At 35.9% G+C, this 20,000-nt stretch overlaps 1 long non-coding RNA gene and 1 pseudogene across 1 annotated transcript in view; one reads left to right on the top strand and one right to left on the bottom strand.

Moving 5' to 3' along the window:
* The window catches only part of LOC135224108 (uncharacterized), a 357,000-nt gene that overhangs the window by 302,367 nt on the left and 34,633 nt on the right, over positions 1-20,000 (top strand). The gene's annotated exons all lie outside the window — the stretch shown is intronic.
* LOC135224241 (uncharacterized) overlaps positions 1-20,000 on the bottom strand; it is a 58,921-nt pseudogene that overhangs the window by 6,917 nt on the left and 32,004 nt on the right.

Raw genomic sequence — 20,000 nt, 5'->3', positions numbered from 1 at the left:
ATTTATTTTTGTCACATAACTCTTGTCGTACTGTTGAACATGTTTAACCCTTAATTGATGGATAGCTTCTCAGGAGTATCGATAACAGGTTTGGGGTGGTGGACGGATTGATCCTGTAGAGAAGCAATATTAATCTCTCTCTCTCTCTCTCTCTCTCTCTCTCTCTCTCTCTCTCTCTCTCTCTCTCTCTCCTTTAGGCTAATTGTAGAAGCTGGGCCCACACGCAGTTGGAGGCGGAAAGGAATATTCGAGAGTGAAGTTTAATCCAGGTGTTGCCCAGGTAAAATGTGCCACGTGGTACGTCACGTCTATGCCCCCAGAGGAACTGACAGTGACTCCTTGCAGGCCCTGTAGAAATAAGATAAATTTATATATAACATATATATATGTATATATATATATATATATATAGATATATATATATATATATATATACATATATTTTAAGAAATGGCCCGATAAATTAAAACAAAATGGGAAAATGGGAGAGCGTAATATTTATAGGGTAGTATAGCCAACCCTTTTCTCGATCTATGATGGTTTTGTTAGTGCATAAATTCGTTGTTTGCCCAGTTAATTTAGGCATCTTCGAGTGTTTACCCTCTCAAATGGCACGTACTTGTGAAGGCAGTTTGCGAGGTATACCAGTTTATGATACAGTCGACGTTATATTTGTATTGCTGATATGGTCATATATATATACACACATGTATGTTGATATGATATATATATAATTATTATATATATATAGATATATTTATTATATTATATATATATATATTATATATTATTTATATATATATATATATATATATATATATATGTGTGTGTGTGTGTGTGTGTGTGTGTGTATGTATATATACGTATGTATGTATAACTGAATCACGAATGTTTGGAACGTGATAAATGCATAAGTAAAGGTATAAGCCATGAAGGAAAGTGAAACACTGGGGTAGCTACAAGATCTTTCGATTCACGTCCTTTACTTAGCATTCCCTCGCGGCTTATAGCATATATATATATATATATATATATATATATATATATATATATATATATATATATATATATATAAATAATGTTAATGCACGTGCGAGTATATTCGATTAACAGTAGCCATCATTATTATTTTACAATCAAATATATTAGCACCGTGTTTATTTAAAATAATAATAATAATAATAATAATAATAATAATAATAATAATAATAATAATAATAATAATAATAGGTAGTTGAACCCTTGGAAATATCTCTGTGGTGCTGTAGTTACGCCGTACGAAGGAGAAATGTAATAAGGTAAGTTTTTCCCAAAGGTAAATTCCTCCTGCTAGTGCCAACCTAATTTCACGCAGTGAACCTAACGATTCAGCATTCAAAAGTTTACAAATGCACTGAAATAAAAAATTAATCAAAGCAAAATTGACAGGGCAAATTACCCGAATGGGGCAATAATAAATGGAATCTGAAAGCTCCATATAGAGAAGTTAATTTATCCTAACATCAGTAATTGGTAACTTTATCTCACGAGGAAAATATCCATGCGCCCAAATGCCACGACTCTTGTTGAAATTTAAGTATTTTCATCGATATTTCTACTGCTAATGAAAGCTTGAGAGTTCAGCCCAAGTCTCTCTATACGTGCATCAGTAATTACAGTAGGGGAAAGTCATAGATCTATCTTCATTCGTTTCTCATTTGGAGTTTCGAATTAACAGTTTCGTGTGATTGGATCCTTTTGAACTCATACCTCCTCACCGGCACACAAGCACATGCATCTGCAAATCCATTCTCAACCCTAAAAATAGAGGCTCGGTCGCTTGGTAAAGTGGGAGGTATAAAGAGTGAGTAATTAAGGAATGAAAAACGAGGAAATGATGAGTTGATATCAGTCATGCAACTGGAAAATTTTCTGTAATGAAGTAGTTCTCTAATCCTGTAGAGATTACTACTGTACTCCTGTTCTTACTAGGTCACATTGTATGTTTTCCTTTGGTAGTGCATGATTAAGTATTATAGAATGAAAAGAATGTTGTTGGTTTTATTAATAGTAAGAATTTCAAGCCATCATTCACAAAAAAAACCCACATGCTTATATATATATATATATATATATATATATATATATATATATATATATATATATATATATATATATATATATATATATATTATATATATATATTTATATATATTTGTTGTAAGAAGCCCACTAAAATTTGGACAAAATTGAAAGGTTTTATTTAAGCTTTCGGACAGTACATTCTCTCCCACTTTCAGAAGGAGAATAAAACAGGGAGAGAATGTACTCTCCGAATGCTTAAATAAAAACTTTCGATGTTTTACAAATTTTAGTGGGCTTCATACAACATAACATTCTAGTACACGGATACAGTGTTTATAACTTTGATCTATATATATATATATATATAATATATATATATATATATATATATATATATATATATATATATATATATATATATATATATATATATATATATATATATATATATATATATATACTATATACTATATATATTGTGTATCTATGTATATTTGTCTCTCTGTCTATCTGTCCGGCTGTCTGTGTTTTCATTCACGCCCAAATATAGCACATCGGAGTGCGGCACGAGAACATCGTCTCGATGACACCTACCTGCATGTCGCCGCAGAGACAGGCCACGATTTTCTGCGTCTTCGTCTGAACGAACAAAAGATAATCGACTTGACTCAGCGGCAACATGGAGGGGCGGCACTGGCAGTCCTCCTCCCCGCAGATGGTGGTGCAGCTGGCCGAGGTCAGGGAGCCGCCTGCATCTCGAACCTGCGAGAAGACAAAAGGGGAGATTGAATATGTATATATACGACGTTTTATTATGTTTTACTTTGGTGGGTCTGCGTCTTCAGTGATTCCTAATACTTCGCCCTTCTTCGAACAGTAGCAGATTGCGTTTATGACAAGTGAGCAATTTGCTCGATTAAAATTGATAAATTAACAGCAGCAGATTGCGTTGTTTTACAAGAGCAATTTTGCGTTTATTATAAGTGAGCAATTTATTCGATTAAAAATGGAAAATTAACAGCAGCAGATTGCGTTTATTACAAGTGAGGAATTTACTCGATTAAAATTGGGAAAATTGAGAAAGAATAAAAAATGTGACGTAAATCATGAAAAGTGAAAATTCAATTTCGTAAGGAAAAGGTTCCTTGACTATTTAAGACAAGTGGTGGCCTTTAAAACTCGAGGGGTAATATTCAGGCACTGTGCCCCGAGGAATCTTGAATTAACAGGAGAAAGCGCTTGGTACTCACCTTCTGCTACAGTCATTTTATAAAATGAAGTCACATGGATATACATATATACGTATAAGTAAGCGAATACCACCAAAAAATGATAGACAGAGATTTTCTAACTATCATTTTCCTATGGTATTCCCTTATTTAATGAAGTCAAGTGCTACTGTGATTTTTTAAGCATGTATATATATATATATATATATATATATATATATATATATATATATATATATATTATATATACTATATAAACAGTTAGCAATAACGTACTGATGATGAATAGCTTCATCATTCAAATACATGTTAAAACAGTGATGACTAAACCCGTTGAAATGCAAGAAAATGTTATTTATTTATTTATTTATTTATTTATTTATTTATTTTTACAAATTCGTTCCAAGTATTCGTAAAGAAAACGGACAATGAATCAGAGCGTCCAGCGCTGGAAAAGAAAGGAAAGAACCACAAGGGGAAAACGAGATGCGACACTCACAGTTGTGAAACTGATATGCTCTCACGAGGAACTGCTTCTTGACGTCCGTGTGGGGACCGAGGTTGAGGTGAATCTCGAGGATGTTGCCCGACGAGATGAGGAACTCTGGCTGTATGAATCTCCCTGAGGAGTCTCGCGGCGCGGCTCCCTGGCGACGGGCCCGCAGATCTTGCGCAGCAGGTTGTCGCTCTCGCTGCCGGTGATCCCATCGTATATGGACACTTCCGAAGAACATGACTTACCACTGGGCGGGGGAGAGGAGTGTGGTCATTTCGGACATTACGAAGAATGGAGCAAGTTTCTTAGACTCTGAACAGGGGAAGCAATTGGACGGAGGAAAGTGTGTGTTCATTGGGACATGAGGAAGATGGAACAACTTTCATTAGATTCTGACTGAGGCAGAAAATGAAATGTACCATCTCCTGATGGAAATGAAATGTTTCATCTCGTGATGCAAATGAAATGGTTCATCTTATGATGAAAATGAAATGTTTCATCTCCTGTTCATATCCTGATGAAAATGAAATGTTTCATCTCCCTTTCATCTCCTGATGGGAATGAAATGTATTGTCATTACCACATATAGTGACTTAGCGTTCTTCCTATGCATGTAAATTAAATTGAACAACTTAAAGAAGAAGAAAATTGTTATTTCGTAGCATAAGAAGCCTGCTACGTAAAACGCTCCAATTTGATTGGATGAGGAATTGGAGCCGATGCGTTGTGACAGGCAGTGGAAAATTTCAGAAAGTTCCTCCCTCTCCCACTGGTTATATGTATTTCACCAAATTAGCATCTACAGAGTATTGCTCTGATATATGTGGAAGCCTTTTTTAATTCAAATTGAGTAAACAAAAGGAATCTTCTAACTAATTTCAACTATCCTATTTTAGAATGTTAAATCAGTATATAAACAAAAGACGTTCCCCTAAGACTTAAGCAGAATAATTTTTTTTTTTAATTTTAATGAAGCGAAAACTTTTTTTATTACTAGTTCCTTGCAGTAATTAACTCTCCCCACAAACAGAGGAGCGTACTAAGTAGAGAGGAGAGTAAGTGAATTTTGAGAATTTATACATCGTAAGCTCTGTTGGAGAGATATTGCCTACAAGATATAATGATTTTGTAATGGTGCAGGTAATGACCCCCCAGAGGGCGCCATTAAAATCTATTTTGAATAATTTGTCGTGATGAGCATCATCTATTGCAAGGGGGCAATTACAACGAGTTTTTTATTGGAAAACATTCGGTGACAAATGACCCTAATGGATCTGAATCTAAATTGCTTAATCTCATTATGAACCATCTAACACATGATTCATGGGGAGATAACGTAAACTCATTCGCCTCGTGCTGAATTAAACGAGAAATTAATGAGAATTAATTCCAGCTAATCTCGGAACCATTCGAAGTTGATTTGGATCTCCAAGGAAATGAGCGATAGTGTTTTCACGGTTCTTTCGCCCCCGCACTTTTTTTTCAGAGGTGGTTGTTTCATGAGTTGAAGGCATAGAATCAAGTCTTACTTACAGATCAGAGTTCATGCGTCTGAGATTTGCTTTATTGTTTTTTAATAGCTCATTGCTCGAAGGAGAGCAGGAACTGCGGAATTCCATTTTCTCGTTACTATAAAGCTTTCAGCTGAAAGTAATGTTACAAATGTATAGAACCTATTGGTGTGCATTCATTGCAGCGCCCCTTACATTGCTTTGCAGACAGAAAACGTCCCACAACGAATTACGAAGTGTTACAAAGTGACAGCATACCCTAATTTGTACTTGAATAACGATACCTGGATGACATCGTCTTGGCGCCCGACGTAGCGCAGCCAGCAATGGTGCGACGGCGTGAAAGCGGAAGTATCGAAGTTGCCCTGTCTGGTGCCGTTGCCCCAGTACACTCGATGGCATCCGTGGCTCCCGCTATGCCCGCCTGTAGGGTCACCTGCGGAAGAGAATCGATGCGACGTGGCTGATATTCCTTTGGAAGGTTTAATACGAGTTCATTGGGATTTAACAGAATGGGGCTTCATATCCGCGATCCTCAGTTTCATATAATTCAGTTTATTGTGTGGAATTAATTTATTTAACAATAATTACATTGACAAAAACAGAAATGGCTTAATATGGAAATATGACAACCTCGTTGAATATATTGCAGCATGCAAGGGATGGGCGTGATTACGTTTCATATGATTTGGGCATACAATTGTACGCTTCAGGACCAGTTACCATTACCATCAGTATTTGTTTACATGTATTCATTGCATGAATATAATTTAGTCAAGACACTTTTAAAACAACAGCATTTTGAGATAAGTCAGTTTCGATTCCTATTGTTCTTGCAATGCCTGATGATGATGATTCTAACGCCTTGTTAACCATCATGTCAAATTCTATGACCCTGCAGATCGATACTTACTCATGATGTGCGTACTGGCGGAAGGGGGGGAGGGGGGGGGGGTGGTTTGTGGGCGATGGTACCTTTGCCTAAAACGTCCACAAAATCGACCGTCGCGTGGAATCCACTGAATTTGTAGGGCGGGAGGAAGGTCCCGGTGCTGCTCATGCAAAGAGACAGAGGTAATGAATGAAAAAACTTGGATTTCTATTGAAGAAAGAAAAACGTACAATCCATTAATAAATGAAGAGGTGTGTCATTAGTTTTGTTTATATAAATAGATAGATAGATAGATAGATAGGTGTAATTGCTGAATACCTTACCTACTGAAGAAAGGAAAACGTGCAATCCATTAATAAATGAAGACGTGTGTCATTAGTTTTGTTTATATAGAAAGATATTTAGATAGATAGATAGATAGATAGGTGTTGTCATTGGTTTTATTTATATAGATAGATAGATAGGTGTAACTGATGAATATCTTACTTATTGGAGAAAGAAAAACGTGCAATTTATTAATAAATGAAGACGTATGTCATTAGTTTTATTTATAAAGATAGATAGATAGATATATAGCTAGCTAGCTAGATAGATAGATAGATAGATATATAGGTAGGTGTGATTGCTGAATCCCCTACCTGAAATCGACCAGGACGTTCGGGCCCTTAAATTGTATGGTTCTTGCATCGTCTCCGCAGATCGTCGTGATGAGATGGGACGAGGTCGAGGTCCCCGAATATATGGCACATCTCCTGAGGGGGGTAAAACAGAAGGGGGAGAACGTCAGATTTCACCGAGAAATTTGTTGGAGAACGTCAGATTTCATGAAGAGATTTATTGGAAAACGTCAGATTTCACGAAGAAATCATGAAGAAATTTATTGGAGAACATAAGATTTCACGAAGAAATTTATTGGAGAACATAAGATTTCACGAAGAAATTTATTGGAGAACGTCAGAGTTCATGAAGAAATTTATTGGAGAACATCAGATTTCATAAAGAAACTAATGGAAGAACGTCAGATTTCACGAAAAATTTATTGAAGAACGTCAGATTTTCGCTTAGAAGTTTATTAAACGTCAGATTTCCTGAGGAAATTTATTGGAGAACATTCCCTTAAAGTATGACATTTCTATTAATCCTTCGCCCCACTTTTATTCTTCCCCCTAAAGTATTAGACTTTTGATCTCGGATTCCTTCTCCAACAACAACCCCAACTCCACCCCCACCACAACAGCCCATGTTCAACTTGAGAACATTTACATCCAATAATCAAATCTGTTTTTTTCAAAATACCATTTTCCCTGACACAAAAATCTCCTTTACTCACTCTTGAGGAAGGTCCATGGCTAGAAATTTGATGGTACCCGTCGTTGCTGGACTAGACATCACCATGAGGTACCTGCACCTTGAATTAGGAGGGTACAGGCCCGGATACCCTGGGGAGGTGAAGTAGCAGTGGCCGGGTGTCATGCAGTGCACGTCTTGGTATAACCAGTCGCAATCTGTCAAGAGTCAGAAAATGACAGGCGAGGGGTTTAGTCATTCTTTGCGGATGGTCAATTTCACTAACATACAACTTTTGAGAAATTGGAAATCATTCGAATATAAGATACAGTTAAGAAACAATTACTTATAAAGTCCCATCCAGCCCCACCACCTAGGAAAATACACACATACACTCCCCCACAACCTAGGAAAATACGCACATCCACACCCTTTTTCGTCAACCGGCCCTCTAACATATATAACTCACCTGTGTATTCTACCTGAGTGCCGCCCCTTTGCAGGTCTCCCGTGACTTCATTAGACTTGTGAGGAAAATTGTAGTAAGCTGTGAATCTTGGACTTCCTCTCTGCTCGATCACTCTGTTGCATGATGCAAAGTGAAAAAGGATTAATCGTTATAAACGGAAATTGAAAAGATGAGGCAAAGATATTCACAAGGTAGGTTAGATTTCTTCCAGGTGAGATATCTTGGAAGTTATTACACATCTTGCTTTCAGTCATGGTTGATTTGGGAATTTCAACTCCATTTATGAAGGCATCATTTTTGTATAATCCCAGACCATCCTTTACAAGTAAACTATCAAGCAAAGCGCAATCGATCTTCTGTGAGTTCTATAGTAGATTCACATCAACCGTGCATTGATGTCTAGGCCAGTCCCTTACGACGCTCCTGATTGGCTGTTGATAAGCCAGTCGCAGGGCTGGAAACTCAGTTTCCCTCGAGAGTTCACATAGGCAGGATGAGTTCCACCTCTCCTGAAAGACGTATACCTCAGGAGAGGTGGAACATAGATCCTACCCATGTGAACTCTCGAGAGACACTGAGAGTTTCCAGCCCTGTGACTGGCTTATCAACAGCCAATCAGGAGCGTCGTAAGGGACTGGCTAAACATCTAATGCACGATTGATATGAATCTATTATAGTATATATGGACTCGACGTTATGTTACACCTATTTTGATTCTTCATTTAGTTAAATCTAGTGTCTTAGCAACTGGTAATCCTCACTTGTATATAATCGTTGCCATGCCAGAATCGCTAACAGAACCGCGGGACGGTGGAGCCTCTGGTCCTCTCCACATATCCGCATGGTGTTCACGCCCCTGCTGCCACCTCCACCGACTACCATCCCGCCTCCTATACCCCCGCCCATCCCTGCTACCATTCCGCCCTCCAGCCCTCTCGCCACTCCGACGTTCGGATTCCTTCCGTCGGAGACCTCAACGAAGAACGTCCCGACACCTGGGGATTAAAAGATGAAAAATGAAGGGGTTAGGTATTTGCTCAGCTGAGTAGATATGCAGGAAGTACAATACTTGATGTTACGAATGACTGTACACCACATTTAATATAAGTTAGCTGTTTGGATTATGCTTTAGATAATTTATAATAGTTTATTAATTTATTCTGATTTATTACCATAGGAGAAAATTATATAGAGGAGTAACGACAGAAATTTTTAGAATTCTAAAAGTATTTATCATAACTCCATACTAATACGCTCACGAATACATTTACTATTGTAGCCAGCTATATATACATTTGCCCTCCAAATAGCTTAGTTAATTGAATTACTTGACAGATGGTTTTTTTTACTTGACCCCAATTTTTTTTGCCTCCATTTTTTTTAGGTGTGGGTAGGGGGAACTGAAGTGAAATTGATGGCACTTAGCAATATTCGTTCCCCTGTCATGGTGTTACTGTTTTACTAGTTGTGGCACTCTTTCCATTATAAATTGCTTGGGTTATTCCAGATCAAAGTCGGCAGAGTAATAAACGAAGGATAATATGATCAGTAATAGCAGCTCTATTTGTTGCTTCGAAGCTTCTTCGTTTGTTTCCTGTTCCGAAATACATATGAGATAAAACGCGCCAGTCTTAGCCACGGAGGACATGGCTCTTCTTTAAGCACTCACTAAGAAACAACAAAAGTATGACAAGTCAACCTGACTTGCCATAGGGCAGAACTTGACCTAGGAATGGAGCAGTGAAGGTACTGAGGGAAAACAGTGACTAGGATTTTCATTCCAGGTAATATTTCTGAAAAGACAGCTTCGTGTATTTTGACATATCCTTTTACACATGCCTTTTAAAACTAATTACTTTTGAGTCCTTTGCAAAATATATATATTTTCTGTTTGATGAACGTTGTTCTGAAGTGCGCGCAAATAGATAACAGACAGTTTAATAGTTCGAATGACAGAGGTGTCTATTTTGCCACTATGATAATCTCATGTATTTCAAAAGTATGTTTTGATAAATTTTTATACTAAAAATCTAATTTTACAACGCACTCAACTGAAATGAAACCTAATATTTGACCAGTGTCATCTTTCTCTCTCTCTCTCTCTCTCTCTCTCTCTCGTATAAATTCCTAAATATCGTCCTCTTCTTAGCACTTTTTTTCAAGTAGAACCTTCAGTGTTATTATTACTTTATAGTAATTTTGTTTCTTAATTTACTTTTTTTATATGCTTATCTATATACCTTGTCATTCCAGACTTTCAGAGAGAGAGAGAGAGAGAGAGAGAGAGAGAGAGAGAGAATTCGGTATCCGGAACGAAGGGTCACGTCTACGAGTTTTATGAGGTGAATATGAATAAAGAATGGACCCACAAAATTCCGCAGTAGCAACCAACGTTTACTTTGTTCCTTTCTCTCTAAACTATTTTTATATACATATAAAAAGCACGATCCTTTTTAATACAATTTTTAGTGGGTTCACATTATGCATAGTTTCATGTTAATTCATCAATTACTTTGCTTATACGTATATTTTACTCGAGGTGAAGCATATGGGACACACATTTTAATCACTTGGAATGCGAGTATAGTATGACGCATATATGCAATTCATGTCGATGTTTTGAATAATTACAAGAATTACATGAAGCTGTTTTGAGGCTTATGTTTATCACGAGGAAATCAATGTTAATTATTTTCCTAAGCAGATTTTATTATTATTATTATTATTATTATTATTATTATTATTATTATTGTTATTATTATTATTATTATTATTATTATTATTATTATTATTATTACATAAAGCTATTGTCAGACGTATGTTAATCAAAAAGAAAATAAGCCTAATTATTTTCCTAAGCAGATCTTTAGTTATTATTATTATTATTATTATTATTATTATTATTATTATTATTATTATTATTATTATTATTATTATTATTATTTTATTCTGCTTAAATTAAAGCAGACTTTGTCCGTTACCCTGGAATATTGCCATAAAATATGTCAGCTTAGCGAAACTTAAATTTAATATAAACAACCAGTTAGCCAGGCGAGAGAGATCATGTGATTCTTCTTCCTCTCTGTGTGTTTCCCCCGCGTCCCTCTCAAAGAATTGTCTTCTTTCCAGACTCTTCATTATCAAGATCTATTTTTCCCTCGGTGGAGATGTCTTCATATTGTTCTACAGTATTGATTTGGCTTTTTTTTTTTTTTGTCTCTGGCTGCCAGTATTATTTTTCGGTTACTGAGTTTTCATTTCTCGTACGTGTGCTTTGAACATTTACAGACTCTGTGACTTGGTTTTGAAATAAACCCAAAGAATCTTAAGGCTTTACAAGCTCTCTTGCATGGATACTGTATATATATATATATATATATATATATATATATATTATACTATATATATATATATATATATATATATATATATATGTGGGAAAAAATGTCCTGTTATAACAGAATTCCATCATCTACCTGTAGAAAGAGACAGCAGTCTCTGAAAAATAGTATTTCTCTCTATATTTTGGTGTTTTTATGGGATCCTTTTGTTATTATTAATATTATTATATATATATACACACACACATATATATATATATATATATATATATATATATATATAATATATATACATATATATACATACGTATGAAGAAAGGAGCAATTACTCAAGGATAAACTATGGTAGTATGGAGACGCGTTCTGTTTTCTATCCATTTACTTAGCACCGAGTTTCGTATCAGCTTGATACATACATACATACATATATATATATATATATATATATATATATATATATATATTATATATATATATATATATATATATATATATATATATATATATATATCTATATATATATATATATAATATAATTATATATATAGTAATATTATCGATTAATAAATGTGTTAAAGTAAATACTGTATAACCAGAATCACCGAAAGTTAGGAACGTGATAAATCCATAAATAAAGATAAATGCCACGAAGGAAAAATAAACGAAGGAGTCTGCGAGATCTTTCGGCTGAAAAGCCCTTTACTGAAGCAGCTACTGACAAAAATACGAGAAAAGACAATACAAGAAGGTTCGTATAACTGACAGATAGGGATTATAAAAAGATTAGTGCCTAGAATCCGACCCACCTGGAAGATAAGAGACCTTCCCAAACAAGCATAAACAAAGGGTGCAATTAAAGGTTTAAGACAATCATCTCAGATACAATCTCCAGACAATTAAAGGATTATAGGTGACAGCTATACGGAACCTGGTAGACAAAACCATATTCACAAAAATGACAGACATACATTACAATAAAAAAAAAATTTTTAATTATTTTTTTAATAACTCTAAGGCAACTGATTTTTTATTTAAGTCAGTAATTATATATTTGAGGTCATTCTTAAACATGTTACAGATACAAGGGTCTAAATGAAAAAGGCCACGACTAACATTGAAATTACAATGAAAAGTAAGTTGTATTAAAGCAGATTCTAAAAGATTTCGTGATAAGACATCTCTTGACCGTGCAATTACTGAACTGTCAATCCAATTAATTCGGTGGTTGTGTTCACTTAAATGAATAAATAATGCATTAGATTTTTGCCCAGTTTTTACAGAGTATTTATGCTGGCTTAGCCTTACTTCTAAGCCCTTGCTCGACTGTCCGAGGTAGAATGAGGGACAATCCATACAATATCATGGAATTTTATATATTATGTTGTTGCTTTCTCTGGGGCCATTTTTATATATATATATATATATATATATATATATATATATATATATATATATATATATATATATATATATCGAGCTACAATGTCCTTTAATATCTAATTCGCTCTACCTCGGAATTAATATATTTTCATATGTGCTTAACCGAAGGGGAGAATTTCTTATCGATAATAGACTGTCGCAAAGGTCTTGCAGAGGTACTTCATTGTTTCACTTCCCATGTGGTCCGTTGCCTATATATAGATATATATATATATATATATATATATATATATATATATATAGATCGGCTACAATGCTTTAATATCTAATTCGCTCTACCTCGGAATTATATAATTTCATAGTGCTTAACCGAAGGGGATTTCTTCTCGATAATAGACTTGTCGAAGGTCCTTTGCAGAGGTACTTCATTGTTCACTTCCCATTGTGGTCTTTAGCCTTATATATCTTAAATAATAATAATTATATCATATATATTATATATATATATATATATATATATATGTATGTATATTCACAACGTTCCAAAATTTCGTGATTATACATTATATACGATATATGTATATATAAAGCATATATATATATATATATATATATATATATATATATATATATATATATATATATTATATTACCCTCTGAGACAGTTGTAAAAGCATACATAACATGAAAAAACTTCCTATATACGGTTTATTATAACAAACGTATATTTTTGGCGCGGTTTATAAGCACCTCTTCCATTTAGGTAACAATTAGTCTTCGTGTTTGTGTGTGTGTGTGTGTGTGTGTATGTATGTGTGTTTGTGTATGTATATGTTTACCGGTAAAGACGTCTCCGAAGCCCTGATTTCTCCTCCGTTTGTCAGCTGGTTCGAATCCACGGGAGGACGAAATTATTATCAACTAAGAAAAAAATTACCCTTCAGTTATCATATTATGAAAATATATTAATTCCGAGGTAGAGCGGATTGGATACTAAAGGACATTTGGAGCTTAGTGCATGTATAATGCTACAAATACACACAATTACATATGTGTATACATATATAGATTTATATATACATATACCTATACATATGCACACACACACACACTCATATATATATATATATATATGCGTGTGTGTGTGTGTGTCTTTGTTTTCAGTTACCAAATATAACCCCAGGCCTGTCAGGCTTATATGAAATTAAGTTGTCCACAGTCCATTTTTATTATTTAAGGACACTTGATTATTTTTCCAAGGAGACGTAGCACTAATGTTTAAAGTAAAGGACGCATAATTCCGTTTCCAGGATTTCAGCATAATTATGAATCCGTCCACTTAGGACTGAGTTAATTTTAAAGAATAATCATGATTAAAATGGGCGTCCGTGCATTTTATGGAAATGTCATTATGAATTATCATTATAAAAAGGTAATATGAGAATCAAGGGATTACGACAGAGCCATGAATGCGGAAATACGATTACCTTCGCTTTTTTTTTTAGTTTTCTGTAAAAAAAAACTCTTGTGCCGACTTTGTCTGTGTCAGTCGTCCGCGCTTGATTCTGCCCGCACTCAGATCTTCAAAAGTACTGAGGCTAGAGGGTTGCAAATTGGTATTTTGATCATCCATCCTCCAATCATGAAACATACCAAATTGCAACCCTCTAGCCCCAGTAGTTTGCATTTTATTCAAGGTTAAAGTTAGCCATGGATCGTGCATCTGGTGAGCTACTGAAGAGCTGCCAGTCATAGCTGATGTTTTTAAACAGCATTATACTTTGTGCAGAAAATTTTTCTTCGGTGTCTTTTTACTTGTTTTATGTTAATCACAATATTTCGTTCGTTATGGCGTACTTTTTTCTCTCGAAAGACCACTAAACTCGTGAATGATTATGATTATGTAATACCTTCTCCTCCAGCATGAGGGAATTTCATGATGATTTTTTTTGTCCCGTGCAGGAATTAGGAGACGCTGGTTTCCTCTTTAAACATTTGGATGTTGCTGTGTGTTGCGATGTTATTAATCTATTATTCATTATTCCTCAGTATCACACAACACAAAAGTACTTTGGTCCGGCTTTTCAGTCAGATGAGAAGGAAATGAAATTGAGAATAGCCACTTCATTCTCGAATTCTTCCTTCTTATGTAAATCCTAGAACTATGTATTGCAGAGTTCTGATCTCGTGATTTTGAGTGGGATTCAGATGCGAAACAAAATCCACTATTTTGGGAAACCTTTACATTGCATTGTTAGCCGATTGGAGTGATTGCTCTCGATATGTTTCTCTCGCGGTATTCGCGTCCTCTCCGGAAGCCACAGGAAACCTGATCATGACTCGCTTTCTTCTTCCTGTGGGGTTTAGGGAGGTGTGATTCTGCAGTAGTTGGTCGACCCCCCCCCCCTCTCTCTCTCTCATCATATATATATATATATATATATATATATATATATATATATATATATATATATATATATATATATATATATATATATTTAAACATTATCACTTACACAATTGGTCTCTCTCTCTCTCTGTATCGTGGACAATGAAAATTTTTTTTCTGAAGAAATGCGACAAATGTCGCTGTTTAGATCATCCGTAGTTGTTATTAACTAATTATTTACACCTATGTGATTTTTAACAAAATCTGAGAGCAAAGCCAGAAGTCATCGCAACGCTGTCCTACAAGGGGATGGTTTTGACCCTGCATCCTCTCAGTGGTAATTCAAGCCGACGAAAGATGCCATTTGAACTCAAACGCTGATTTCATCGTAACATTTTGTTCTGATATCGTCTGGACACAGGCTGTCCAATAAGAGACCACCGCCGAAGGCAAAGGGTAATTCAAACCAAGCGGGGAAGCCCTTGAAACAAACTCAGCAGGGAGCCTCCCGTTGTACCCACGACCTGTCATTCCGGACGATACCCTTATTCTCTGTATCTCGTTCGACGACGACCTTGCAGTGAGATGGAGGCTTATTAAATCTAAGAATGACAGATTTCTTTTCAATTCTTCACAAAGCTGCGAGAAGTTATTGTGACGGTTTCATGTTGGCTTCTTCTTCCCTCTTGGATAAGAAGGGATCGAGGTTCAATCATTATTAGCAGTTGAGAAGGTGCGAGCTTATGGATTATCCTTTCTCAGTCACGCCTATCAGGTGCTTCATGTTGATTACTCGTGTGATGTGTTCCTTTTACGTCTTCAAGTGCCGTCATTACATCTTACTTATTGTTGTTGTTGTTTATGTGTTACTGTATTTCTTCGCCTGAAGTCCCAGCGATATGCTTGGAGGGTTGGTTCAGTAACATTCGATACTCAGGGAAAGTCATGTTTGGGTAATGATAGTCCTCGTCTCCAGGTTTATGAATGTTTTTCACTCAGAGATTACACTCTAAGATATAATATATATATATATATATATATATATATATAATATATATATATATATATATATATATATATATATATATCTAAGTCTCTTCGCTTTTGCGAAAGACTTTTTTTGTTTCTCCTTACGACTGTCATTCGTAAGTATTTCTGGTTCCTCCCATCTCCTAGGTGATATCTTAGTAGAGTGGTTCTTCTTAAACTAAAGGAGAGGATTCAAACAGATAAGTTGAAAAGATATAACAACTTTATTCTGTAACTCCATACTAAGAGATGCAGTTCGGTCGGGAGACCGATATGTTTGAATGCTGGCACGGAACTGCCATTCTAAAGCATCACGTCGATAGCGGAACATTAGCTATCTCAGCGATTCATATAAAAACATACGTAGTCCGCCGGCTCGGAAGTTACAAGTTTCCGGCGTAGGTTAACAGGTCAACCGCTTCCCATGGAAGTTGTTGTGCAAAGTTATCATTAATACAAAATGATGACAATGTACAGAGCTAAACCAGGCTACTGCAGACAGCGCATAGCGTAATCTAGATCTGCATTGGTCACGTAGGACCCTCCTAATGCCATGACCTCAGGTCATGGGTTTTTATTTACAGATACTGTAATATTAAATAATGTATTTATTACATTAGGCTCGGACTGCTACCATTCAAGCCTTGAATAACAAAAGTTACTTTAAACATTGTTTCTTAGGAGCGTACTCGTAACATATGTTTAGGTATAACCATAATAAGTGATTAAATGCATAAAAAGGTTCTGTTACATACCCTTTTGACATTTTCATAAACAAAGATAAATGCATGGAAAATCTAGATCCATGTTTGGTAATAATAATGATTAGGTACCCAAAAATAATAAAAAGGTAAAAATCAAAAGATTAACATGTATACATGATTAATATGATAATAGGTAACCTGATTAAGAATAGTGGTTACTGCATATATTATGGCATGATCATGGATAATTGTTAAAGAGTACTTGTCACTCTTTGTAATAGGTAAATATAATTGTACAATGGTATAATAGTATAATTGTGTAATTTTGCACAAATGCAATATATAGGGCTGGTATATTTTATTAGGTGCCCGAAAAATACCTTTAGGAGTATATTAATGTATAATATTGGGCTATAATATTTTTTTAGGTGCCCGGGAGATACTTTAACTGTCAAATGCAAAGCGTGAGTCTTTCTTGTCCTACATTTTTGCCAGCATACAGACCGCTTTTCACACACAACACAATTCCAGACAATTTCCCTAGGCACAAAATGAAGTGGCCAGTTTCAGGCGGCCCTAAACTCAAACGACTTGAGTTTAACGGGTACGTCATCTAGACGGGACAATACGTTTCCTTGGAGATCCTTCTGTTTACGCCTCAGCCTACGCCAAGCAAAGATGTTGACGGTGATAACCAATATGGCCGTCACGCTGAACACGGCCAGCAGAATGTAGTAACGAAGATTTTCTCCACCTGCATAAGTCGGTGACGCGTGGTTCATCTCAGCCAGTTGCGTCAAACGATGAGCCACCCGCGCGTTGTATGGGAGAGGTAGTGATGGGATAATTGTAGACGCCCAAGTATAGTTCGCAAAATACGCCTTCTCACGTATTATCGTGTTGACCCCTCTGACGGTGTAGTTTGTATATGTCCCCGTACAACCATCAGCCGCTACAAAGATTGGGGAATGGGCGGTGGTCCCATCTGGACATACGACGTTGAATCCGGCTTTATCGTAACGGATCCAGGAACCATTATTCATCCTGTAATTGAATTTATTACTGTAAAAGGGATAAAGTTTCCCCAGACAACCTTCGCTTGTAGGAGAGAGAGAGCCGTTTAGCACTATGCCTAACTCACATGAATCCGTTGATATAGGATAGAATTCAAAAGAGTCAGCTGTACAAATTTTATTATTCATGGCTTCTGAACAGTGAGTGAGTTTATCTAAGTCTTTAATGACTGTAAATGATTTCCTATCAGAAGAAATCAGTACATGCCCCGTCAAATTGGATATTACTGGACTTGAGTTATTAGTCATGAAGGTAGGAAACGGTGCTATTTTGTATGATTGCCAAGCATCGGAAGAGTCAAAAGGTATGGTGATCATAATTCTATAATTTTCAACGCTGACTGATATTAGGCTATAATAGAACTCTACTTTATGGGCGCCTAATAAAGGAATATAACCTAGTTTCTCGTCCGGTTTTCCAAAGTTAACGTCAGATCTTTAATAGGCATGAGGTGTGATAACACACCCTTTGTCGCTAACGTAATAGCTTCTACATAATCTTTTGATTTCTCAATAAAATGTGATATTTTCACACGGATATGATCTATTTTCGAACTATAGTAAGCTAATGTAGCCAGCAAATGTTGAACTTCCATGACCTGATCGATATTATTTGAATGTTCGTTTACGATACTCATTATTTGATTGATTGAAGATAACTGACTGCGAAGTTCGGACAAAGCTAATTCTGTTTTGTGTTGCAAAAACTCAATTCTTTTATTTTGATTATTTATCTTAAGGCGATTTGAAATTCCTAAGCCTAGATTCGCAACAGATCCTAAGATGTTTAGTCCAGCCAGAATAAGCGGGTTGCGGCGTTCGAGAGTACTGTGCCGCACAGACCACATCAGCAGGTCACGAGCAAGTTCCTCTGCCTCGGCGGTTTCATTTTGTATGTCATAAGACAACATTTCCGCGACGCTTAGGGTTTGAGCTAACGAAATCTCTGAGTTAGCATGAAAATTACGTTCGTGCATTTCCTTAAGCGAAATAGCAAACCTCATCAGGTCATTCTTGAAGTTAAGGACGTCATCTTCAGGCAAAAATATAGCGTGCATATCCACTTCTATGACTATATTACTTGACACGATGAATACATCGTCTGTTCTCTCGATAATCGAGCCATGATTAAATTCTATTTCTTTCGTCCTAGCGCTCCTTCCATACAACAAAGATGTCTGAATACACAATATCACTCCTAACAATAACAGATTCATTTTTGAAACCTGCAATGAGTAAAACATATGTAATAACTCGCGTAAAAGAATAGGTTTACATACAAATATGAATAATAGATATATATATAAATTATTATACAAGTTTCATAAATACAACCATTTTTTCCTTCACTCCATCTACCTTTCTGATAAATGATTAAACTGATTATTTGATACAAAAGATGTTGATATTGATGACCCAACATCGCCCTCTCCCCCCTTGGAGCGAACTACGTGGTATTTGCTTTGTTTATCACACCCTGAAAATTCGCTTGCCCTTGCAAGTTCTGGCTAGACGGCCCAGGAACAGAGGTACCTGAAGCACGATTTGTTTGTTTCTGCTGTTGTGCAGCATTTCCGTTTGCTTGTTTCTTTTTATAGTACTGAGGACCCTTCTTTTTATTTGCACTGGCAACTGGTTGCGTGTTTGTAGCATTCTGCTGTTGATTCCTCGAGTAGCAACGATTATATGAATGAGTGGAACTATTATGTATTGAACAAAAACGCGTCTGACAGTCTGAAATCATGTGACCTGGTCGTTTACAGTTATAACAAACCATCCCTGCAACTTGATTATTATTATGTACCACGTTTACTTGTTGTGGCTTGTTCTCATTTTTTGCAAAAACTTGAATGAGCGAAGGATCTAGGTCGGTACATTTAGACATGTGTTTTTTTATTTGTTTATACACATCTAATTCCGTACTGTCGGGCTGCAATTTTTTGTCAAAACACCGCACTAACACTTCAGGCAACATTGCAGTGATACTCGTAAGGTAAATCAAACGGATAAAATCTTTCACGGCGATTTTGGCATTCGTAACCCACCCGGAGTTACTTAAACTAACTTGATATTCATTTAGCCGGTCGGCAATTAGCGCCGCCCGCTCGACAACATTAAGCTGAGTCATGGAGGCTT

This window comes from Macrobrachium nipponense, chromosome 10 (assembly GCF_015104395.2).
Source record: "Macrobrachium nipponense isolate FS-2020 chromosome 10, ASM1510439v2, whole genome shotgun sequence".
In the NCBI taxonomy this organism is placed as follows: Eukaryota; Metazoa; Arthropoda; class Malacostraca; order Decapoda; family Palaemonidae; genus Macrobrachium; species Macrobrachium nipponense.
Note: the sequence above shows the minus strand (reverse complement) of the source record. Positions and strands in the feature narration are given on the sequence as shown.